The 7,373-nt window shown below is 35.4% G+C and overlaps 1 non-coding gene across 1 annotated transcript; it reads left to right on the top strand.

Moving 5' to 3' along the window:
- Positions 1 to 2,154: 2,154 nt before the first annotated feature.
- LOC121204380 (small nucleolar RNA R71) lies at positions 2,155 to 2,261 on the top strand. Its single transcript, XR_005899305.1, has one exon. It is a non-coding gene; the product is annotated as a small nucleolar RNA R71 (small nucleolar RNA).
- Positions 2,262 to 7,373: the final 5,112 nt, after the last annotated feature.

Raw genomic sequence — 7,373 nt, 5'->3', positions numbered from 1 at the left:
TAACAAGGCCTAATGCATGCCCGTGTGCCTAGTCGTGTGGGCTTTAGCAAGCCTGTGTTCCATGATTTGGTTAGTATGGTAGATGTTAAAAACTAAAATTTAAAGAAATTAACACTGTTAGTGCTCGGGTTGCCTCTCGAGAAGTGCTTATTTATAGTCTAAGCTAGACTTACCTTTCTTCTACATGGTCAATGTGGTGCGAGGAGTTTACATTCATTCCTGCTATCAAATTTATCAACATAAGGTTTAAGAAAGGTATTGTTTACCTTAAATGTGCCGAATTTGGGATGATTTAGCTCGACTATACCATATGGGAAAATACTGAGTACCGTAAGAGGAATTTCTTTATTAGGTTCAGGAGTGGCAATGCGAGGATCTGCTGCATCTAGTAGTACTTTGTCTCCAACCTTAAGTTGATTTGGTGAGGTATTGAGCTTGTCCTAACTCGGTTTTGATTTATCGGGTGCTCTCTATTTCTGTGTCCGCCATTCATCTAGCTCCTCAATATATAGCCTTCGTTCTTCATAGATAGGTCCTTTGTTGTTGTTTGAACACGACTCATATGTGTTCTTCGAAACTCTTTCCTGCGTAGAGGGTGTCACCACATGATCAGTACTAGTAGAATGATTTATGCAACCACCTTCAATTTTTGATGTGTTACTCGAATTACGAGCTTGAAGGGTGATTGTTTCATCTCCCACACGGAGTGTGAGTTCACTTGTACCAACATCAATAATGGTTCTAGCAGCCGCTAAAAAGGGTCGTCCTAAAATTAAATGTGCTTTACTATCCTCTTCCATGTCTAGAACAACAAAGTCTTCTGGGTATATAAATTTATCGATCTTAACCAGAACATCTTCAGCGATACCCCTAGGAAATCTAATGGCTTTATTAGCCAATTGAATGCTCATCCTAGTTTGTTTGGGTTTCCCAAGACCTAGCTGTTTAAATATTTTATAAGGCATAACATTAATGCTTGCCCCTAAGTCAGCCAATGCATTATGAACATCTAAACTACCAATTAAACAAGGAATCGTAAAACTCCCTGGATCCTTGAATTTGTTGGGTAGCTTATTCTGTAATATAGTTGAGCAAACTGCATTCAACTCCACATGTGACACCTCATCCAACTTTCGTTTATTTGTTAAAAGCTCCTTTAAAAACTTGACTGCGTTTGACATCTGCGAAAGGACTTTAATAAACGGTAAGTTAATATGTAGTTTTTTTAAAAGTTTAAGGAATTTACCAAATTGTTCGTATGATCAGTATTTCCTTGTCGCATTGGGGTATGACACACGACGTTTATATTCTGTACTCACCGGCTTTGGGTCATTTTGGCCTACCTCATTCTTACCTTTGCTTACCACCGTTTCTGGCCTTGGTTTTGCAACTAACCCTTCCTCATCTTGAATGGCAATCTTGTTGAGTTGCTCCCTTGGGTTAGATTCAGTGTTGCTTGGCAGGCTACCTTGTGGTCGTTCAGAAATCAACTTGGCGAGCTGTCCAATCTAAGTTTCGAGCCTTTGGATTGATGCTTGTTGATTGTTGAATGCCGTCTCGGTATTCTAAAAATGAGTTTCTGATACCGAGATGAATTTGGTTAGCATCTTCTCAAGGTTCGGCTTTTTCTTCTACTGGTATGGTAGTTGCTGAAAGCCTGGAGGGGGTGGTGGTCTCTGATTTCCTTAGCCTTCCCATGAAAAATTTGGGTGATTCCTCCAACCTGCATTGTAAGTATTACTATAAGGATTGTTTTGAGATCGAGGATTGTTACCCATGTAATTTAACTGCTCGTTCTCCATGTTGTGGCAATAAGGTGGGTATTCTGAACTGCTTGATCCACCTCTACTTCCTTCGCACTGCATTACTGGGTGAACCTGTGAAGAACTAAGAAAACCATTAATTTTCTTATTCAAGAGTTCTACCTGATTAGAGAGCACAGTGACCAAATCGACGTTATAAACACCAATTGTTTTTGTTGGCTTTGTCCTCATGACTTGCCACTGATAGTTATTTAGTGACATCTCCTCTATAAATTCATAGGCATCTTCAGGTGTCTTATTATTGATGGTTCTACTAGCAACTGCGTCAACTGTTTGTCGAGTCGAAGGATTCTGGCCATTATGAAAGGTTTGAACCTATAGCCAGAGTGGTAACCCATGGTGATGGCATCTTCTCAAGAGGTCTTTGTATCTCTCCCATGCATCGTAGAGTGTTTCTAAATCCATCTGCACAAAAGAAGAGATATCATTACATAATTTAGCCATTTTAGCCGGCGAAAAATATTTTAATAAAAATTTTTTTGTCATTTGTTCCCAAGTAGTGATTGACCCCCGTGGCAACAAGTTCAACCACTGTTTAGCTTTGTTTCTCAATGAAAAAGGGAATAACCGAAGGCGAATGACGTCATAAAAAAACGCCATTAATTTTAAATGTATCACATAGTTCCAAAAAGTTTGCCAAGTGAACATTAGGATCTTCGTCCTGTAAACCATAAAACTGAGCAAATTGTTGTATCATTTGAATTGTGTTAGGTTTCAGTTCAAAAGTATTTGCAGCTACAGCAAGTCTAACTATGCTCGATTCAATTCCTGTTAAAGAAGGTTTAGCATAATCATACATAGTGCACGGAGCAGGATTCTGATTAACAGCAATCGCAGGAGGAGCTAGATTTTCTTGGTTTTCAGCCATCTCTTCGGTTGTGGTTGAAGTATCGTCCTCTTGCTCTTCCTTTGTGTATCATAAGCTTCACCTTATTTTTCTTCGGTTTCTGCGAACTGTGCGATCGATCTCACTATCGAACAGTAATGGTCGTGACGGGTTTCTTCTGGTCATAAACTAGAAAAACCTGTTAGAAGAAAATAAATGAAGAATTAGAAAAGAAAACAAAATTTTAAATTGCAATAAAAGTAAAATGGCTAAAGTAATAAAAATCGAGTGTTCCTAATATCCTAGTTCCCCGGCAACGACGCTGAAAACTTGATGCGTGATATTCGTGACAGGTTTTAAAAATTTATAAATGAATCGTTCTTGAGACTAACTTATTATCACGATTAAGTCAAGTGTACCTATCGAACAGTGACATAGTTCAGCAAGACCGAATTGTCGAACCCAAAGGAACTACGAGTACTAGTATTTACTTCCTTTTTATTATCTAGCCTAAAAATTAAGAGGTTTGGTTATCTAAACTAATTACTAACTAAGAATGCACAGAAAGAAAATTTGGGAAAATAGTTTTGGGAAAATTCGATTGATTAAGACAATACCTAAGGAAAAATCCACCTAGACTTCACTTGTTATTTGACTCTACATCAGACGATTTATTCATTTGACTTGATCCGTAGAAATCCCTAAGTTATATTATTATCTCTTTCGAGACTAATAACGTCTAACCCTAGGTTGAATAATTGAAATATCTTTCTAATTAACACCCTAGAATTGCATTAACTCGATCTATGGATTCCCTTATTAGGTTTCACCCTAATCCGGTAATATCTTATCACCTTATCTCTAGGCGTGCAATCAACTCCGCTTAATTATGACAAATTTACTCTTAGACAGGGTCTATTCCTCCTCTAAATAAGAGCTTAACTTGAAGCAATATCCTGGAATATCAAAACAAGAATTAAGAACACATAATTAAGAACAAGTCAAATATTTATCATACAATTCAGATAATAATAACAAGATCCGTCTTAGGTTTCATTCCCCTTAGGTATCTAGGGGGTTTAGTTCATACTTATGGAAGAAAACATCTCAAAAGCATAAATATAACAAAGCATAAGAAAACCCAAAACTCCTGAAGGAACTTGAAGGGAGATCTTTAGTCTTGATGATGAATCCGGCTTCTGAGATGGATCAATCGGCTTTCCTTGAGTAATTCCTTGCTTGCTACTCTGTGTCCCCCTCTTAAGTGCCTCCTCAGGTGTTTAAATAGGCTTTTGGATGCCTAATAGCCCTAAAAATTGGCCTTTTTTCGAATAGGACTATACTTGGGCTCGGCAGGGTCACGCCCGTGTGTGATTACTCCAGCCCGTGGTCAAGGCTATTGAATAGGCAAGGGCGTGTAGTCTACCTGTGTAAGTCGTGCTTCAATCCTGCCAAATGGACACAGCTGTGTGACACGCCCGTGTGAGGAAGTTCGGGTTGTGTTGATTTCCCACGTGGGTCTATTTTCTCTGTTTTCGGCCCGTTTCTTGCTCTTTTTACTCTCCTATGCTCTCCTAAGTATAAAACATGAAATTAAAGGATTAGGAGCATCGAATTCACCAAATCTAAGGAGAAACCATTCATAAATGGGCTTAAGCATGGGAATAAAATATGTATAAATTACGGTTTATCAATTATTATTATTATTATTGTGGATAAAGCAACACTTCATTCTCAAAATTTACAACTTTTCTTGATCTTGCTCCATTTGATGACATGACATTTTGATAACATATCATTACCTACAAGGGCGAAAACAGAAATATTTTTAGGAGGCGAAATTAACTTGTAATTTTTATGACAGAAAAAATTTAATTTCACCATTTTAATAGACTGTATCTTTATAATTTTTAAAGGATTAAATAAAATTTTTATATTTTTAAGGGGGTAAAGTGTAATTTTTCCCTTACTAATTTAAAATTTTAAAAATTTTAAAAGGGCCATATGGAAAAATTTTCATTTTATGGGGCCAGAGCCTTATGAACCCCTTAGTTTCGCCACCAACCACCTAAAAATTTATAAATTTGAATAAAAATTATATAATGACTTGGGAAAACATTTAAGTGTCAATTCACCACATGGACCAAATTTAAGAAAAATTGTCTAGTTTAGGCATTAATGTGGAAAGAGAAAAGGTTTAAGGACAAAATTGGAAAAAGTAAATAAGCTCAAGGATTAAATATTTGCATTATCCCTTATTATGTGGACATTGATTAGTGATGATCGTCCTAACAAAGTCAAATCAAAATGTAATACCGATGAAATGTAAATGTGATAAGCTATAAAAATAACATGTTTTTAATCTCATTCTTGATACGTTTTTGGATACACATGTGATAAGCTATAAAAATAACATGTGATAAGCTACAAAATTAGCGAATTTGATTCTCCTAATCCTTTAAATTCATGTTTCTATACTTAGGTGAGTATAGGGGAGCGAAAGAAGTGAAAAACTGGCCAAAATCAGACAAAAAGAGTTGTTTCCAGGATCCACACGGTCTGGGCATTTCAACACGGGCTGGCCACACGCTTGTGTTAGACACATGGGCTGGTCATACGCTTATGTGCCAGCCCGTGTCGATATCACTCCCTTTTTTCCAAACACACAGAAAAACTCAATTTTTAGGCTTTCTGAGCATTCTAAAGTCTATAAATACATATTAGAATAAGACCTAAGAGAGGATGTAACAACTCGTTTTTAGTCAAATCGGAACAGTAGTTTCGAGACCAAAAATCCAAATTCAGAATTTTTATTTTATTATTATTTTAATGTCTACAACATGATAATATGATTGTGTGAAAATTTCGTTAAGATATTTTATTGTTTGGGTGCTTAATTTCACAAAAATGGCTAAATCGCGTAAAATGTAAAACTTGTGTTCTATTAGCTAAAGCTATCTAATAGCTACGGAATATTAAAATGGAGGTCCTTATATGGTAATTAGACCATAGGTTGCTTAAGTGGATATTTATGGACATCTTTTAAATGTTTTTAATAGTTTATAACTAAGGTTAATTAAGAAATTTAGAAATTAAAGTTAATTAAAATAAACCAAATTTTAAAGTCATCATCTTCAAATGTTCTTTAATTGAAAATTGAAGGGAGAAACCATTTTTAGTTTTAAATTCGGCCAAGCTTCTCATGCTCATTTAGGAACGATTTTTGTCCTGTTTTTAATGATTCATATGTTTTTGAAATCGTTTTAGCTTAGTGTAGCTAGCCTATGGACTATTTTGTAAAACTGTTAAAGGTTTAGAGTTTTGCCATTGATGAATCTAAGTATGTTTTATGTTTGATGATAGAAAATGCATGCTTGTTGTTAGATAAACAACATTTGTAAAGTGATTTTTTGACAAAATTGTCAATTAGGGGTTAAATTGTGAAATGTGTATAATTTGTGGTTAAATTGTGAAATAAATGAAAAGTATGGGCTGCTAGGAACCTAACTGAAATTAGGCTAGCATGGGTTTTGGTTGAATTGCATGAATTTGTGATTTTATGAAATAAAGACTAAATTGTAAAAATGTGAAATATTAGGGGCAAATATGTAAAATTGCCTTAATGTATAATTTGGACCAAATTGAATAGAGAGATTATTAAATAAGTTAATTTTGATTATATTTAGATCAAGAAAGGCATAATACAAATTTAGATCGGGGAAAAAATAAAGTTTCAGATTAATCGACTTAATTCACTGTTTTTGCATTCGAGGTAAGTTCGTATGTAATAAGCATTGTTATAACTATGTTTTAAATGCTTTGATATTGCATAAATTGTAAATACAACCTTATGGACACATTTGACGATAATTTAGCAAGTGTGAAGTCCCGATTGAACCTTAGGAATAGTTTAGGATACAAATGACATGTCATTAGGGGTTCTGTGATTTGGGTGATGGTCCGTATGTCTTACTGGTGGTTGAGTTATCCGACATGTGTTGTGGATACTCGTCATCTTGTGTAAGTAGCACTGTGTAGCTTCGTCATGACCGTCAGTTTGTATGAGCAGACCCGTTGATAGCTCGAGAGTGAGCATTATATGTGATTTGAGATTGAGATAGCTTCGGCTATGGATGTGGCACTTAGGTGCGAGACTCTCGAGTATTCGATAGTATTTCGAATGGTTTAACGGGTAGTCAAATATGTGGATAGCATGGGTTGATACGAGATGGTACAGGTATGTACGTGAACCGAGCAATACATTGAAATAAGGAAAATTATGAAAGTTACATCCAACTTTGTGAATGCAAATGTGGTAGGTTGGTGATTCATTATAAACCACGTTATGTTATGTTTTATTCGCTTAATTTGAACATATATGATGAGTTGATTTGAATGCTATATGAATTTACTAAGCTTTATAGCTTACTTTGTTTAATTTTTTATGTTTTATAGTGAAATCAAAGCTAGCTCAGATTCGGGATTGTCAGAGACTTCATCACACTATCTAACTATCACCTTGGTACTTTTGAACTTAAGTATTTTGAGCATATGCCATGTACAGGAACTTTGGTCATTTTGATATATGTGTTGGCAATGAATTTAGCCATTTGAATTGGCTTGTAAATGTCTAAAGTTTGGTTTTGTATGTAGGCATGAAAGTTGGCTTAATTTGGTTGGTTTGGTTGTGTATATATTAGTGCATATGGCTTGTGTTGTGAATT

This window comes from Gossypium hirsutum, chromosome A07 (genome assembly GCF_007990345.1).
Source record: "Gossypium hirsutum isolate 1008001.06 chromosome A07, Gossypium_hirsutum_v2.1, whole genome shotgun sequence".
Taxonomy (NCBI): Eukaryota; Viridiplantae; Streptophyta; class Magnoliopsida; order Malvales; family Malvaceae; genus Gossypium; species Gossypium hirsutum.
The sequence above is the reverse complement of the archived record's forward strand: the minus strand, read 5'-3'. Positions and strand labels throughout refer to the sequence as shown.